At 39.2% G+C, this 18,921-nt stretch overlaps 1 protein-coding gene across 1 annotated transcript in view; it reads left to right on the forward strand.

The window, feature by feature from the left end:
- The first annotated feature begins 1,612 nt into the window (after nucleotides 1-1,612).
- The window catches only part of LIFR (LIF receptor subunit alpha), a 91,180-nt gene continuing 73,871 nt past the window's right edge, over nucleotides 1,613-18,921 (forward strand). Inside the window, exon 1 of the mRNA XM_083818478.1 lies at nucleotides 1,613-1,868. The gene's annotated coding sequence lies outside the window, so the exon portion shown is untranslated. The remainder of the gene's footprint in view (nucleotides 1,869-18,921) is intronic.

Below are 18,921 nucleotides of genomic sequence, written 5' to 3' on the forward strand. Positions count from 1 at the left end.
CTGAAAGAATAGAGATCTTCTCAAGTTTTATTAGATCCAAAACAAACTCCATACGGTTTGTAAAAGAGAAAGAGGGAGAAAGAGAGAGAGAAAGAGAGAGAGAGAGAAAGAGAGAGAGAGACAGAGAGACAGAGAGAGAGAGAGAGAGAGAGAGAGAGAGAGAGAAAAGAAATTGATTCCATTAAAGTCTGTGTCATTCCACATTCCACAAGAGATTGTGCTTCAAGTTTAATCAAGCTACAAAATTATGGTCCTATGGAAGTACCCAAATAAATGCATGCCAAGTAGTCAATTTTTTATACACACATCCTTAGCCAAAATTGGCATTATTAAGGAAGTTACTCAAATGTAAATACTTAAATATATCAAGAAGTTGGGATTTGGTTGTAAATTTTCCACATATGAATAAAATTTTATTTTTATTTTTTCCCAAAATATAGCCACGTGTGTGTGTGTATATATACAATAATGCGGCGATGTTCTTATAGTCAGATTCCAACATCTGTAGTCATTCCTACATCTGTGATACCAAGAACTGTGCTTGCAGGGTGGTACAAGTTGTTCAGTTCAGAACAGGAATATGAAATTGGAGGGAGTCTACTGGCAAGTGGCTGAGCAAGCTACTGTCTGTTCTTGAAAAAGAAATTATGATACAGAAGCATGACAACATAGCTATTACCTTTGAACAGGGGAGAAAAAGTTTGCCTACTCCCTGAATAGTGTGTGACTATAATGGAAACATTCAAGTTTGAGTCTGAAAGCTGTGGAAACACAAAGTCATCACAAAATAAATAAAGAAATATAAATACACACATTCCCACACATGCAAGCAGAACACAGAAAAATAATAATAAAAAAAATACAATAAACACTGAGTTCAGTTTATTTACTCAGTTGTGAATGAAAGCCAATGTCACAATTAAGGACAACAGGGGCCTTGGATTGTTTTTCAAATAGGTGAGGTAGTCTTTTGGTTAAAATTAGAAGAGAAGTATTGGTTTAAGACCATGTGCCTCAAGAAATGAGCCAGACTTTCAGAGTGCTTATGCCCCACTTAAATTTTACTTAAGCCTGAGGCCTTCATTAAGCCCTTAATTTTACAGGCTTTACTGGAGGCTTCTAAACTTCTAAAGTATTTGAGTCTAGTAATTATCCAGAGACATTTGGGTCAATAGCAGTTTTATGGATTTCCCAAGCTTGAGGTCATGTCCTTAATGAGAGCAATTTAGAACCTAGGTACATATGCACAATAAATATAATATATATATATATAATGCATGTATTTCTCTAGAACAAAGCTATATATTATATACAGCTTTTCCCTGTCTACTAAACATTAGTAAAGATGCTTAAGTATACCACATCCTTTTTTTTTTTCTTCCTTTTTTTTTTTTTCTCCAAAGTGCTAAGGCAACCTATTTCAGATATGAACAATCACATTTCTGCAAGTTAACTATTACACAGTGAGTTATTAACTTTAAACACCCTTCATTCCTGAAAGCTAAGTGGTAGAAACATTTTTAGTTGGGGCAACTCCTCTTACATAAGAGAGTCTTTCTGCCAAGTAATTACCTCAGTTGGTCTTTACGTTGTAGGTGAATGTTTGTACAGAGATTTCCACTCCTCATGAAACAAAGAGCTACGGGAGAGTTCACATGCTCAGTATATGGCACAAACAGGACCAAAGCAGACTTGTGCTTGGTAAAACTGAAGAAAAACCTCTCCAAAAAGTACAGAGAAAAGAAGAACATATGCTGAACTGTAATCCTGTCTCCTGTGGAGTCCTTCTCACTGCTGCTGCTTCCAGCAAAACCAGAGATATCTTGACACCTTGCAGAAGCTCGGGAACACCTGGCTGGCTCTCAAGGGTAAGTCCAAACTTGTCTATGAGCTCATTAGAAAAGCACTAGTATATTTTTCCACCTGACTTTTCAGTTTACCTAGAGAGGCTTTGGTCAGCACACTTTCTGCTTCTCAGAAATTCCACCAAACAAATGCTTGGCTTGAAATTTAAAGTGCCAAGTTAAGCAGCTGTCCTGAAGGTCTTGTGCTCCCTTGAGTGCCTGAGGTTTCTATGACCTTGCAAAAAGAACATAAAAGACGACATAAACACATACTCCTCTATTTTTCTCTTTTCACTGGTTTGCTGGTCTGGGGACAGCATGTACTAGCTAACAAGTTCTGCCCTGTTCTATTGTTATCCTAAATTGGTACTCTTTGGTCAGACAATTAGATCAGGCAATTAGAGGGCTTTGTTGTTAGGCTCCCTTTTAACATGTATTTAGATGATGGGCAGCCTAAAAAGATTAATGTGGGTGTCTAGCTAGATCCATACAATACAGTTTGGAATGACTCAGTCAAACTCACTTTTTTCCCCGCAGCCACGAAAAAAAATAGGAAGGAGGAAAGTGAGGGGTTTGTCCCTCAGCTGTAGTCAGACTATTAAGGAGTGATGTCTATGAATGAGCTTAGGGAAGTCTGAGAATTCTTACAGAAGAAAACTGATTTGGTCCAAAAAAAAAGAGGTGTGAGCAAAAATCTTTCACACTTTGTCTTGATTCCCACTCCCACTGGAGGAAGTGTGGATACCTGGAATTGATTTCAAAAGGAAAAAAACATGCCAGCATTTGCACAGAAATGCTATTTTTCATATAATTCAACATGGCGGGGGGGGGGCAAAGTTCCGGCCCTTCTGTAGATTATGCAGTGAAGTAACCTCCAAGGAAAGGGAAAACTGGCTGCTATGTGGATGTGGAAACATTCATTAATCACTGGATCAGTACTCTAAACATTTCCTGTTTATATCCAGAATGACACTTCTTTAAATGATACTGCCAGCTCCAATTTGGCATCAGTATCTTATTTTGTAAAAACAAGCTGTTATCAAGTTTAACAGAAATAGAAATGTTTCCATGAAGAAAAGGATTGTGAATGGCCTTTGATTCAGACCATGCTTCAGAAAACAAACTTTCTTCAGTAGTTGGAATCCGGTCACCTCAGAATGAAAAATTGAAGGGAATGTGCTTGAAAACAATAAGTTTGGAGTTATGCTGTATTGCACACTTAATGAGAAAAATATATATATATATTATTATAGAGATTTCTAATTTACTGGCTCGGCTTATGGTAAATGAGCCTTTGATGGATGTGCTGTTAAACAGAAACTGCAGTTGTACTGCTCACACACCCAGAAACATCCATTCTGATTCTTGCTGTTTGTCGCTCACACTCTTTCAGAATTGCCATGATCAACAGTTCTCTCTTTTTTTATTTATTTTTTCTTCAGACCTAACCTTACCTCTTCTTTGTGGTCAGGACCCTAATAACACAGAGAATTCTGCATATCTGGGGCCACTGCAAGAATGTATAGGAAGATTTTGCAGGGAGAGAGAGAGACAGAGGGAATTGGGGTAGGAAAAATGAAAAAAAAAAAAAAAAAAGACAAACCTTTCAGTACTCCATTTCTACCTGTCATCTTCAGCATGGCAAAGCCAGGCTTCTAAGTCTGTATATATAATACCAAATTCCTATGCTAGGAAACAAAAAGCATACTTTGGTTCTGAGTTTAACTGGCACAAAATAACTGTGCCAATTCTGTTAAACTCTTTTGCCCTCCAAAACAGGCTGGCTGAATCCAAATTACCAGTTGGGAGAGATTCCAAGGAGCATGCCTGAGAATGGTCTGGGAGAGCCCTACTTGGCCTCTATGTGGTAATCACAAGTGTCATCCTGACAGGGGAGTATCTACCTCCTCTTCCCCAGCTCATACCTAGCCAGAGAAGGACCTACACAGTAGGATGCAGTGGTAGTAGCAAGTTACACATACCCTAACAAAGATGTGGCTTACATGGAAAAGGGAAAGGTCTTTTTGCCTTTTTTAGAGAAGACAATGAAGAAATACACCCAGACGTCATTTTTTTCCCTCGCATGTGTGTCTGAGCCACCAAACCAATGCATGAAAACACCATTTCCAAATCTCAAACTGTTTCCCTTGGAAAATGGGTGGGTGGCTAATTCACCAGACATGGTTCTTAAAATATTGTATGTACCAGAACACTATGCACGTTCATTTCTTATCTGTTTTACTGCTTCAGCACATGAAAATAACAGGCTTTCATGGCATATAAACTGCTGGTGGAAATGTGAGTTTCTTGTCATATATTATGTGAGCAGCTGTAATTCTTAGAGTTGAGTTTGCAAGGTAAAACCTATTTAGCAGCCTCAGCAGAAAATTGTGCTGGATGCTTCAGTGTTTTGGCATTTCTAAATCAAGTCAGGAAAAAAAAAAAAAGGAGTTAAGAAGACTGTAGTTTCATCCAAGCAAATTCAGTTCAGTTCAGAGAAACTGTTTGCAGGTCAGAGGGTCATATCAAAGAATGCTATAGAATTTCTTAATCTGGTGCTGTCAGTTAAGTGTTTATACGTTCAGGTCCCTGGCTAGCAGAGGAACTGCAAAACTTTGGCTTTCTGTTCAAGCTGTCCTGATGTATATTACCCACAACAAAGTATTCGTCCTTTTCCTATACAACAAAGCCTTGTTCTGTGGCAGGGCCAGAAATGTAGGAATGTGGATCCCAGCCAAGTTGGTAGGGAGAGAATTCCCTTGACCTGGAGGATTCCAGCCCTCTCCATGTCTGCATCTTTTGTTTAGTGTGTTGGGCCATTTGTAGTGCATGCTCCTCCATGCTGCCCGCAGCTGTTATTCCCCCTCCTGCATCTGTAGTTCCCACAGGCGGCCTGGGTGGCCACGCTGGGTTTGTGCATTGTGGGGTAGCCAGGATGTGGCTAATGAGAGGGCAAATGTGGGGAAGGCCAGGACTTGGCTATATGTGCATAATATCAAGTAAGTCAGTGTTCACAGGGTGGGAATACCACAGCGTCTGAGCTAAGGGATGCTCTTTGTTTGCTTTTCCTTGCAGTAGTGACTGGGTTACTTAAGCCTAATAGAAGACTCTTTATTTTATGCTCTGTGAGACTGAGCCATCACAAATCAATTACAGATCTATAGGAGATCTCTTTTCTAGCTCCTCCCAGGAAGGGCAGCTGAGAATGATTCCTGATGAATAAACTGGATAGTTCCAAAGAGGGTTGTGTTCCATGAGCTCTAAGCGTTTCCTTCTGTTTCAAACTCACTCAGAAAGAGAGATGAGCTTCAGGTGAGGTAGTGGTGGTAGAAGAACAGGCATTTTACACATCTTCATCAGCAGGAAGTTCCTGCCTGCCCCCCTGTTATTGTAACCTTAGGAAACATTCACACAGGGTCCTCCCTGAGGGTGAAGTCTTCTGCTGAGCATTCATACAGCTGCAGAGGAGCAGGGCTCTGGACTCTTGATACAGAGGTGGAGTTTTACTTCAGAGTTCTCCTTGGAGGCTGAATGCAACAATTTCTGGGAAGTTTAGGGTTAAAGAAGTGAGTGGTTTGTTCTGTTATAAAGACAGGAATTACTGTGAATTTAGCCTGTGACTCCGGTCCAGATGTTAAAACTGACCAAGGCCCACCTCTCACACCGAATTCAGTGGTAGTTTACAAAGGAATGAAGCTAATCAGCAAGGATTTAAATGACATCTTTTTCCAAAGTCTGTTTATATTATCTGCTTTAATCATACTTTCATTGGGCCAGCAAATAATAACATTGTAATAACATTGTGCCAGATAAGCCACTTTAAAAACAGGAAGAAATAGAAATTATAAACACTGAACTGGCAGAGAAGAAGACCACTGGAGATTGCCCAAATGGTGCCGCAGTGTCTGCAGACATTGCAGGGAGACAATAGGAGACAATACAAGGGGTTAGAAATGGGTTCTAGAGGGGAGGGTGTTTGCTCAGAAGATGAAGATCACAGCCTCTGAGATTTGTATTTGATGAGCCTTATTTTAAGAAGTATTTAAGCATCTAAAGAGCCAGGTTGGAGTCTGTGGGACTTCAGACAGGAGCTGGGAATGTAGGTGCTTTTGAGATCTTACTAGTCACCATTCTGCTCCTTTACATACTGTAAGAGTCTGGCTTTTTGAGCCTGATTTCTCAAAAGTGCTTGGCATTCGCTGAGATGAAACAATAAAGCTTGAGAGAAGCCCCAGAGCCTGCAAGCATTGAGGAGTCTCGATATCGATGCACACTGGTGAGATATGAAAATCCTGTCCTCTGCCTCAGTGCTCCCACGACCTGTTACTTAAAATTCCTCAGACCGTACATAGTCTTTGACCTCCGTGAGATTGCTCTAACAAGTAATGGTTTGTTGCCAGCTTTTTAATTATCCTTTCCACCCTGCAAGGGTGTTGTGATGCATAATTTGAGTTTGTAAATTGCTTTGGCAGGAAAGCACTCTGACAAGCAATATGTTGTGTGCTGCAGTGCCTGGTTTTAGTCCAAAGAGAGAAAAGCAGCAGAAAGGAGGTAGGGACTTTATTTTATCCTCTGTATTCTTGAATCCATTTAGCATATAGCTAAAAGGGCCCAGAAATCTCCAGATGTTAGACAACCTGTGAATATGCTTAGTTGCTCTTCATGAAACTGTATTGGAATTTTTCCCATGCCATTAATTTCTGCAGGTCCAACACATTTAGTATCATGAGAACTGAGAGAGAAGGAACAGTAAAGTTCAGACTGAATAATGCAGATTCAAGAGATGCTTCCAGTTGTAAAGGGTGGAGAAGTCCTGATGCCTTCACCTCTTTGGATATTTGCAAATGCAGTGAGTGGATTAGTTCACAAGGGACAGGAAAAGATGCTTAGTTCTTTGTAGTGTATGATGGAGGAGATATGAAAGCTTGTGCAAGGGGAGTACTGTCCACAACAAACAACCTCTGACTCTTTATGTAGTTATTAGCTAACTTCTTTAACTTAAAATTTTCTCTTAGTTAAAGGGGAACCTTGGAGGTTTGGAGTTTGTACATTCTTGCATCATTTTAATGGGCTTAGGAGGAGATGTGTTTAAACTGTCTATGGAGCTCAAGGACTGGCTTTTTTTTTGTTTTGTTTTGTTGTTGTTTTATGATAATTCAAACACTTGGTTCTTCTTTGGTTTTGTGCTTAACCAGTCCCAACTATTAAGTGCACAGAGATTGCTGCTGCCAGTCTTTGAATTTTCTGCTTATTTGTTATCTGACAGGATGAAGGAGGACCTGATTTATTGCCTTTCTTTGAAGAGCTCAGATGATTTGTAGCACAAATAAAGAGGCAACTGCTTTGGGAGAATGATCAGAGGGGAATGGGCTTATACATGGGGCAATGCAGTCATGTATGTTAGCTTGGAACTTGATTACATTTTGTGTGTGTGCATATATATATATATATACATGTGCACACACGTTCAAGTAACAGTGTGACTGATAATGTCTATGCAAGGAAAAGCAAAGAGGAATTCATAGCTATGTACAATACAGATAGCCCACAGATGAGCTAGTCACTCCACACTTCCTTGGAGTCAATGGTGAGAACCATTAGCAGAACACAATTCATCTGATTGTCTGAAATGAATCACATTTTTAAAAGCCTTTTCCTCTCTATTGCCTATAGAGGAGCATAAGGCAACCTCTTGGTCTGCAGAGAGACGTTGCACAAGGTGTAGCATGAAGTGAGATGAATCCCTCCTTTCCTGTATGAGCTCTCCAGTGTATTCCACATACATTTTACCATATTATATGTTGCTTATGAAGCTTTTTGTGTGCATGGAGTGTTTTCTTGCCAAAAGACAATCTGATCCGAATCCAACTGAGGATTATAACAGATTTCTCAATAAGACAATCCCAGTATTTGTTACAACCCCAGTATTTACTGCAGTGGGGTAACAGTTCTCAAATGCAATGTTCAGTCTAAGAGATCTTCAGTTTTTGGAAGTTTCTTTTTAGAATTAAGTTAGTTTATTGAACCAGATTATAAAATGATCCCACAGATATTACTCTTAGCACAGCTTAGAGAGCTCTTACTGGTACTATGGGGCAAGGGACAGAAACCTCTTAAGCCAATATTTCTGCTAAAATTTGTATTTGGAGAGAAAGTGTGAAGTACTGGTCTAGCACACAGTTGTTGCATGCTGAATGAATTTACTTCATCGTTAAAAAAGTAGAGTAGAGACATTCTAGCCAGGTGTATATTCTCCAGGAGGAGTTAAACTGTATAATGTAAATGTTCACATATCAGTAACTTAGACACTGACGAAAGTTGTTACATGACATAAGGCATGTCTCTGAGCTGCTTAGGACAGTTCAGGTTCAAATTATACAGCGAAAACATCAGATGACACCAGCCTGGTTAAAAGAAGTTTTTTGCCTATTTCTACACAGAGATAGGGGCGTAGATGAAACTCAGGGGTTATCTGAGGCACTCAGATCCACTTTACCATCATGATGTCAGCATCAAACATCAGATGCTGAGATGCCCACATCAGAAATCTAGCTGTCTTAAATCCCTGTGTGGTTAGTGGAGAGAGAAAGGGGTACTCTCTGAGATCAGTTCAGATTCATATTTAGATTGCTGTCTGTAGATGCCTGTCTGCTGACTGTAGAGGGATCCTGTAGTGCCTAAGCACTGAGTTTAGGTGCTCTGACTAAATGGATTAATGCAGGTTCTATTGCTGTTGTCCCCTTGGTAGTCACTGTATGGTATTCATAAGGTCTGTGGGAAGTCCAGAATCAGATCTGCATTTGGTAAGCAAGGGAAAAGCATTTTTCCTTAGTTACTCTAGCACAGATTTATCAGTCAGCAGCATGTTTCTGTGTTTGCTATTAATCTCAGGATCCCTTTCCTGAGAGTGCTGACAGAAGCTACGTGGATAGATTTCCAGGCTGCACTACCTAGAGAACAGTGCTTACAAGCAGTTCATTAACTCCACTTGCATTAGGTACTTACACAGCGGATGTTTACTTGCTGTCTTGGCCTTAGTTGTAATGGTAAGTGGTTGCTAGGAGGCAGGAATGGATTAATTCTAAACAGAAAGGCAAGAGAAGAATCAGCTTTTGAAAAGGAAAATTTGTGTCCCCTTAAAAAGAGGTGAATGACATGCAAGTACTTTGTCCTCTAGGAAAAAAAAAAAAAAAAAGACAAGACAAAACAAAACAAAGAAAACCAACAAAACATGACACCCAGCTAACCACCCCAAACCTGGTGCTAGTGCTAGGGAAAGTCTGAAGATGTAACACAGGGAATATATCAAATCTTCAGGGTCCTGCTTTCATGCTTCCAGTTTTGATGTTGCAGTGAAAAATAAATAAATAAATAAATAAAGGCAATACTGTTTTGGCTGAAGTTGCAAAGAACCAACAGAGGTTCTGTCACATCTACTAGTCTGATTTTTGAGTCTGATGATATGTTGGCAGCATCTGATGCATTGGACCTAGGAACATATTTTTCTCTTTTGATAAATTCTGTAACTGGTTTCAAACAAAAGGGTATGATATCCTATTTGGAAACAAACACTATGTTTTCTTTGTTCGTTCTGGAGATTGTGTAAGGAAGACCTAGAATGAGGAAGTTGAGGAAGTTTCTGCAAAATAGTTTTTTTAGTCTTTTTAAAGGGAGAATATTCTCAGAGGTAATTTTGTGATTTTTTTCCCTATTTTGTTTGTTTGCTTGCTTGCTTTGTTTGGTTTTTGGATGGTTACTTGGTTGTTTTTTAAAGGCATTCTGTAGTGCTAGAGAGTGTACAGCTCCACCAGGGAATAGGAAGGCACCGTAACACTGTCAGGATGGATTAAAAAATGGAGTTCTACAAATCCTACCTCTTCCAGCACATTTGTGAAGGGAAACAGAATTTCACTGAGACCATTGGGTGCTCTTCGCTGTTGTTAAAAATAAAAAGAAGCTGTAGCTGGTAGTATCTATATTTTATCTATATTTTATGGGTCCCCCAATATGAGATCATAGAATCCTAGAATCACTTAGGTTGGAAAAGACATTTAAGATCACTAAATCCTATGGAGGTAAAGGAGAGGGTCAAGAGAAGGGCCACTAAAATGTTTAAAGGACTAGAGCATCTCTCCACAAGTCGAGGCTGAGAGATCTGAGACTCTTCAGCCTGAAAGAGAAGGTTCAGGGCAGACCTCATCAATGTTTATAAATAATTGAAGGAAGGGTGTAAAGAAGACAGCTGCAGTCTCTTTCCAGTGATGCTCAGCAACAGAATAAGAGGCAGTGGGCACAAACTGAAACACAGGAGGCTCAATGTGAACACCAGGTGACACTTTTTTACTATGTGGGTGACTTGAGCACAGCAACAGGTTGCCCATGGAGGTGGTGGGTTCTCCCTCCTTGGAGATATTCAAAAGGCTTCTGGACATAGTCTGGGGCAAGTGGTTCCAAGTGGTCCTGCTTCAGAGGGGACGCTGGACCAGGTGACCTCCAGAATTCCCTTCCAACACCAGCTATTCTGTGATTCTGTGTATGTGGGCCTGGAGAGCAGCTATGGATTTGTGGTTGTTAAAGCTCAAGAGAAAGAAGCTGTTCTTGTGCACAAGAGAAGAGATCAGTGGGGAAGAGATCACTTTCAGCTTATCCTTCTCTGATTTTTTGGGTAAACGCACAGGCTAGCACTAATGCTTGCAAGACTTGAGTCTGTGGAACAAACCGAACTATGTTCCTTCTAGGCAGGGGGAATAGTTGAAACAAAAAATGTTTCATTGTTACCAGTATTTGTTTGTACAACCATGAGCCAGCTTTTTTTGGCTTCTTTTCAGCTACCAGCAGTCAGCCCAGGCTGCCAGCAACCTGGTTTGGGTTCAGCTGATCTTTTGTTTACTTGTTACTTTAACTGCCATAGACACAGAAGGTTAAAAAAGCAAAGGAGAAAAATGTAATAGCAAGGATGAATAAGAGTCCAGATCATTAGATTTTCTTTCACGATTGAGGTCCTCGTAACAAAGCATGTTTGGTGAACACCTGGCCTAGCTTTCCCTACTGTGTCATGACTGAGAGAAGTCCTGTGCATGCAGGTTTCTCTCCTTCCTCAAAAGAGGTAGCCCATGATCCAGGACACATAGCAGTAATGAGTCCTGATGTCTTTCACGAGTGACCTTAGATTCTTTCCAGAGCTCCTTCCTTGCAAATTCATCAGATAAATAGTAGGCTATAATTCTGCCTATTTAATAGGATACATTTTCAAATAAGCTGATATTGCACTTGTTTAGACTCAGCAGGAGAAGAGAGTTCCTGTGAAAATAACTTAGGGATAAATCATTTTCAGGACCCTACTAAGAGGGCACGACAATCTTATTATCAGAAGTAGAGTAAATGTTGTAGAACACCTCAGGTAATTAAAGGGAGATCTTGGTGATCCCTGAGAGATTGAGTTGTATATGGCTGAAAAAACTCTGCAGGTGCTGTACCCAAACAGCCCTGACACAACTTTGCTTTCACATTCAGATGCTCTCAGCAGTTACAGGTTTTGTGCTCCTGGATCACATCTGCAGCCTTTGCAACAACAGGAGCTTTTCAGCACAATACACCTGCCACATCTGAAGCTGTATTCCAAGACCTTCCCAGTCAGTTGTGGCAGGGTTCCCTAATACAGAAAATCTCTTTGAAGAGTGGGCAGAAGAGGTAAATGTTACGTGGGCCTCTGTTTTTAAAGCTAATTTTGTTTATATACATAATGTGGCAAATCTGGTCTTTGTGTAGGAACTGAGAACAGAAATGTTACTAAGGTTTGTGGAGGATAAATGCTTCCTGTTGGTATTTTAGAGAATACAGTAGCAGCCTTAAAATAAAATACCAGCCCAAGAAGTTCTTTAAATAGCGCAGGGAATATGATGAGCTCTGGGTCCACCAGCAACAACACAGGAAGAGGAAAGCCAGAGAACAGACTCTTGGTAGCAGGAATGATGGTGGGACAAGTTATTTCTCCAGATGTCAGGGCATGTTTGACCCTGGTATAAGTAGACTCTCACTAATAAAGAGGAGAGTCTACCATGATGGATTATACTCTTCGAATTATGGAGCCCTTTCTGTAATAACAGACAGAAACCACATGCTCACCTAGGTTTTGATGTCTTGCTGCATGCATAGTTTTAATGGTAAGCTTCCAGAGAAATAAGCAGAAAGCAGAATGGTGACTTGTAGAAAGGAACAATGCAGGAAAATTTTGTCTTGCTGTCTTACTTGAACACATTGCTCCACTAACAAAAACAAAACAAAACAAACAAACAAAAAAAGTGATTCTGGCTACTTTTTATAGGAATTTTGGCTTATAAGCTCAGCATTGAGATTCAATGCCCTTCATGTGCTAGACAGAAATTACTCTTGCTATCAGAGATTATTGTTCAGTCCTACAACTACAACAGTATTCCACATTATAGGGAAAAAAAAAAACAAAAACAAAACAAAAAAAAAAACTTAGTTTTGTCACTGATACATTGCTGCTGTTAAAACTACTGCAGAGTCCAGCTCCCTCCCCTTTGTCTGTTGATCTTTATGGGTGTTGCCTCACAGAATTAGTTGATAATCTCATTATAGCTAATCCTGTTTTCTCCTTTTACAAAACAATCCTGTTGTGACTGACTGAGCTTCCTTTTCTTCCTATTTCTCTTTTTCCTTAGTTATTTCAGTGAAGTTCTCTAGAAAACATGAACTCAATGTGAATGCATATCCTGTTTAGTGACTACTACTCCAGACTCATCAATTTCATCTCCCTGCCCTATCAATAAATATTTTCTTTGAGACAAACAGCGTACAAATATCATCTGTAGCTCCTTTATGTTCAATTTACCAGTGCACATAATTGCCCTATTTTGAAGCAATTAAGACTTCTCAAATGACATTTTAGGTTTACATTATCTTTTATGCCTTTAAAAAGTGGTCTCCTTTACAAGGTTTCTTTACAGGCGCAAAATACAGATGGCTTATAAAACTGCAATTGCCTACAAATATTTTTGGCCCTTGGATACAAAGGTGCTTAATAAGGTAGATTCACTTAATCCAAGACATTTCTAAAGCATAACTAATCATGAGTACATTTGTGCTCACCAGCAGCTGTTAGTGAGTTTACTAAAAGCATGTAAATGTTGTTTTGGTGTGTACAAGCATTAGAAGTATGCACAGAGTAAACATAACTTTAAACAGCAGTTTAGGAAGGTGAAAAGCTTCCTAGCAGGAAGGTGATAACCACACCTCATCTACCTGTTTATTCTGCCAAATGCTAACTATATTCAAAAATAGTATCCTTGAATTGGAGAAGATTTGCACAGATATGCTTTGTGTTTTTTATTTTCCTCATTTAGCGCTTGTGAAAAGTGCTAAAGAAGCCAAAGCTTTTGTTTTTATTTACATGACATAGACAGTGAATAATCCCATTTCCTGAGTTTGTTTTAATCAGCTAATCCTATTTGGGAATAATGACTTTCAAAAGTAGAGAAGATACTTCAGTACACCCTACTTACCACAGGAGGTTTTGGAGGTAAAGAAAGCTCACAAACTTACTACTGATTACTTTTATACAGTTATATAAACTATAATGCAGTTAGTTATACTGTAATTCTTCATTATTAGTTGTGATAGAATTTCTGCACTAAATGAGGCAAGGATTGTAGGAGAAAGCAGTGTCTCATTTTGTTTCAGCCTGGAAAGAACAGATAAGCTTTTTGGGCATGTACCAAGATTAGTTCCGCTCAAAAATCTTGCCTTCAAACTTTTGGACCAAAAAGTATGCAACAAGGATATTTACAACCTCAATACTAAATATGGCTTAGTTATATTGTACATTACAAAACAATTTCAGCATAGTTACACAAGCTGTCATTTCATTATAAAAGGGTATCTCAGGACTGCCTGCCCAGAACTGACACGTAAAGCAATGAGTGTTGTTCATTCCTTACACTTATTTTTCATTCAGCAACACCTTGGTCTGGATCCACTGAGCAGACTATTCTTGCCAGGAAAATTTTTCACTCTAAATAGGAAAGATCATCTGATTGTGGCAATGCAGAAGTACTGTGATTCTTACCAGAGAGAGGATGGGGAGGGAAAAGGTGTGAGCACAGACTCTAAGGACAAGTGAGTGCCTATATGCTAGTGCCCACATATCACGTGGAAACATTGGTAACATACCATGTTACCAATAAGAACTTCTACAACAGAGTCATTTGCTATGTAGCTGTCAAGCTGCTTAAAATCTTTCAGTGTCTGACTTGTGCTTATAAACTTTTGGCTTCTAACTTTTCTACCATTAGAGACATTAGGCTTCTGCACTGGGCTTCAACTCAAAACTCAGACAGAAATAGGTGGTTCATGTATATAGAGGAACAGTGTTTAACTCCTTACTCCAAATTAATTAAAGAGGAAAGAGTTTAAATCAGATCCTGCCATCTCCTAGCTGAACACTCTAGTCACTGCCTTCTGACATGTTCCACATAGATATGTTTCAAACTTTTCTGTTCAAGTTTTTCTTCTTCTCATAAAACACAGAAATACTGCTTGGAGCAGGGATGGTAATCCCAGTGCTCCTAAATGGTGTCTTCAGCATCACGAGACAGAAGGAGGATGCCCAGGAAAGTCACTATCCCTGGAAGTATCTAAAAAACGTGTAGGTGTGGTGCTTAGGGACAAGGTTTAGTGTTAGACTTGGGAGTGTTAGGTTAGACTTGGTGATCTTGGAGGTCTTTTCCAATGTAAATGATTCTAGGATTCTAGGAAGCAGTTTTCTTTTTCTTGCCCAAAGACTATTTCAGTAATTCATATGGAGAGGGTTAACTTCTACAGGAGAAACAGAAAAAAATATATAAATAAAAAAAATTACCCCACTTGACAATAGAGCACGCATAGGAAAAATCTGTTCTCAGATTCAAACCAGAGTTGGTCCTAGGTCACGGTCTTGGTACTTTGATTAACAAGTCATTAAGTTATCAAGGGAAAACAGTGTTTCATGAGAACAGATGATCTGGCCACAAATGTGTCCAGAGAAGATGTTGACAAGCAGAAACAGGAGGTACACATACACAGACTCCCTTGCATGTGACATGAAACACATTTCCCACTAAGTGGTAAGTGTCAGGGAGAGGGGGGCTATGACAAACCTGGTAAATACACATCCTCCTGTCATTTCCTCTCAGTCAGCTCTAAGCCCTCCTGGATCAACGTTTTGGCTTCTAGGACGCCTGTTGTTTGGTCTGCCATAGACAAAAGATGTTGTGTGAGGCACTTGGATGTTTCGCCAAAGCCTGTTATTTCTCCTAGGTGAAGAAGGACTCACTCATTATCAATGTTGAGTGTTGTAGTATTCACCCTCAGTGACGTTCCCAAAGATTTACAGCTGTGGAAACATTAAAACTGAGACCAGCCCCCGTAATTTCCATGCTAACACCTTTCTCTCTACAAGATCTTCTTCTCTCTACTAATCTGTTGTCTTGCAGAAATGATTTGTATATAGGGGGCAGATTTGTATTCAAGTATCCTGTGGTGGTATTAATGTATAATAATTTACAATAAGAATCCATTAGAATTGCAGCTATTAAAATGGCATAGGAAGTGTCCCAAGCACTTATCCATTTCAGAATTTTCTTCATTTTCACTAGTGTCTCTCCTTTATAATCTGAGAGCTTTTGTAGTGCACAATGTTAGCAGAGCATATTCCCTGGCTACTTCGGGATGTTGGCATGCAAGGTAAAGGGTTTTCCAGATAAATCCTTTTCCTTCTGCTGCCCCTCTTCCTAATGCTGGCCTGTTTACCTCATCTCTGCTTACTTTTACCTGTAAGAGTCATGCTAAACTCTGCACTGTTGAGCAGTCTTAGGATAGAGCCAAGGAAACACTGGACTGTCCTTTCCCACTCAGTCCTAGGAAATAAATGCTTTGAGATGCTCTTCATGTGCAACTTCGGGGTATAACTTGATTTAGGGCTCCTTAGGAAGACTTTGTAAAATTTTCCATATCCCACTAAACTGTTAGCAGTTTTGAGATAATGATGCAACAGAGCATTTCAGAATGGACCTGTTTTAATTCTTTTATCAAATCCATCTTTGTTCAACAAAGATACTGAATAGCAATTCAATTTAAAATTTGCTCATATAATTTGCTGAATGAGTACCTTAAAGAAGGCCTTCTTTTTCTTCACAGTGCTCTATTTCCTACTTTGTAGCTGCAAAGCTGACGTCTCAACAGCAGGAAAGCGTGACCCTGATGCCATGCCCTGAGATTACAAACAATGGAATTGGAGAAAGAAACATTCTGAAGAGAAATTCTAAGTCACTGTTTCCTCTTAAGGGTTAAATTAGACCTACAGCAGCAATACCACCCTGCAGACATGCATAGGCAGACATAGATATATAGAGAACGAGCATTCATGCTCTTTTCACTTAAAAGGATGCATAGGTTTTTTGTTGGTGTTTTTTTGTTTGTTTGTTTTTGGTTTTGTTTTTTTGTTTTACAGGAATTCTCACAGACTTCAAGACGCGACATTGATGAGAGCATGCTGTCTCTTGCCTAAACAATTTCAATTGATTTTATTAAGAAAAAGAAATCTTGGAATAGTATCTGCTTTAAAAGACAATATCTCTCTTTCTTATTCTGACATAATAAGTGCTGACAGAAAAGAGCACAGAAGTATATCTTCTGTGAGACGTCTCAAGTGTCTGACAGCTGCATTCAGTGCTGCATCTGGGCTGGAATTTTCAAGAGTGCAAAGACACAGGTAGTCAAATTCCAAGAGAGTTGGGGCCTTTGTTCTGGAGTTTGTTTTGAAGCTTAGACTTAATCCTTGCTGCAAGAAATATTCTTTGCTGCATGGTAAGCCTCACTGAACAACCAAGTAATGTTGTTACCCAGGCCAGGAGTACTCCAAAGTACAGTGGATCAAATATAGGATGACATGCACAAGATAGCCTTGCTAATTAAGTTTCTGAAATCCTTGCTGGTTTACTCAGAGAAGACAATCAACAAACAGTTTATTGGAAACAAACCCTATGGTGAGTGTTATCATGGCCATGGAAAGAGAGGTATCAATCCCAAGTCCCTAAGGGCTATGCCAAATGGAGGGAAAGATGCCCAAGGCTACTTCTGCTTCTTAGGAAGAAGTATCACCGGTTCTTTTAGTAGCAAGAAGGCTGCAAGAAGGTCAAGGATGAGGCTTACTGTCTCTGAAGATAACAATGAGCAAACTGGCTGTATGTCAACCTAGTGGGACAACTAGTATATTAGGAATGAATATACGTGCTCCCAGCAAAGGAATATCTAACAACATAAAAGATGAATGCTGTGCTGATTGTGATATAGTCTTCAAGAATCTTGCAAAGTGTGATATCAAAATAGTGGTGGATGGCTGCAGTGCCAAAGTAGAAAAGGAAGATGTGGAAGAGTGGAAGGGATCTAATGTCTATGACATAACAATTAACAATGACATGAGATTAACTGGTTTTGTAGCAGTTAAGGACACAGTTGAATAACACAGAAACTTGCTTTAAAATGTTATCAGGCATGTATGTCTATCTACAGAGGAGGTTTCTAGTAATCAGATTGTATATTTTGTCTCAAGGCAAAAACTGGAAGCCTAAGAATTGATCATAGAATGATAGCACAAACGTGATAAGAAAGTTCAGTAGACCAGTTACAGATAAAACACAGCATCCTGGAGGTATATGAAAAACAGGCTGGAAAAGGTAGCAGTTAAAAATAGACTTCAGAAGAAATCATGGCAGACTGAATCAAAGAAGATAATTCAGGAGAATTCCAAGTATGAGAAACAAAGGATCATTTAACAGCACGTGGGAAAGTGATTGGAAACTGACATGCAAAGTGAGAATACAACTTACAAGTTGGTCTCATGCTAAGAAGTGTGATAAAACCAAAAAAGAAGAACCTGAAGTACTTAGGTCCAGTAGGACTATGCAGAGTAAAATACATATAATGTAGGAGTATTTTATGAGAGCTACAACACATGGAGAAAAGAAGATCAACTGTGAGTGTGAAAAAGGACAGTGTAAGAATGCAGTTCTGGACAGAGGGAGGGAGTTCTTTAATGACTTTCTTAGTACAGATAGCTTAGCTGTTTGTAGAAGAGAAAAGTTTAAGAGGTTTAAGAGGCAGCTGGAATTCTCGGAAACAACAAGGAGAAAAATGTTGGAAATTTTAGAACTGAATTACTGAAATCAGAGAGATGATGGAAAGGACTTTGTGGGATGGTGGGATAAGATAGCTTAAAGACTATTTCAAATGACTTTGTTGGATTGGAAATAGTTTCTCCAGCAATTTTTATAAAGTGTTGGAATAGATTATGAAAAGGATCACAAAACTTCCTGCTCAGTACAGTTTATTAATTCCTGTTTGTGACATTTTATACACCCATCCGTTACAGAAAGGAGATAACAAATGAATAGCAATGTGGTTTCTGGAAAATAAGAGTGGGAGTAGACAGAAAGATTGACTCCTTCTTGTCTCCTTAAGGTGTCCTGGGAGTCATGGTACAATTATAAAATTTGCAAGAGGGACTGAAATTAGATGATTGTCACCAGTCCTTCTGATGTTACTAATGGTTTTACTGGCTGCAAAAGAAAGACAGTGTGATACAAAACATAGCTGGAGACTCCAAGGAAGTAGAAAGAAAAATGGGACTCAAGGTAAATAAAGATAAAACCAATTATTGACTGTTATCTGACAATGGGATTTTAGACAAGCTTCTTCAGCAGCTGACAACAGCAGATATCAAAGCTTTGATAGCAGTAGTACCTCAAAGCATCGACAGTCTGAGGTTATCAGAGTATCACTGAGAACACTTTTATTAATACAAATCTGAGGATGTAAAAGAAGTAGGAATGTGTTTCTTTGTTTTAAAATCTTTTTTACTTTCAGACAATGAGGAGGAAGATCAAATTTTAGTGTATAGGACCATTTTAGGACCATTGCAATGTAATAGATCTTAAAATATTAGGACCCTTATAATGTTTTGTTTGTTTGTTTGTTTGTTTGTTTTGTTTATTTATTTATGTAGAAGTGAGACTTGGTT

The sequence above is a fragment of the Anser anser genome (assembly GCF_964211835.1).
Source record: "Anser anser genome assembly, chromosome: Z".
NCBI classification, from domain to species: Eukaryota; Metazoa; Chordata; class Aves; order Anseriformes; family Anatidae; genus Anser; species Anser anser.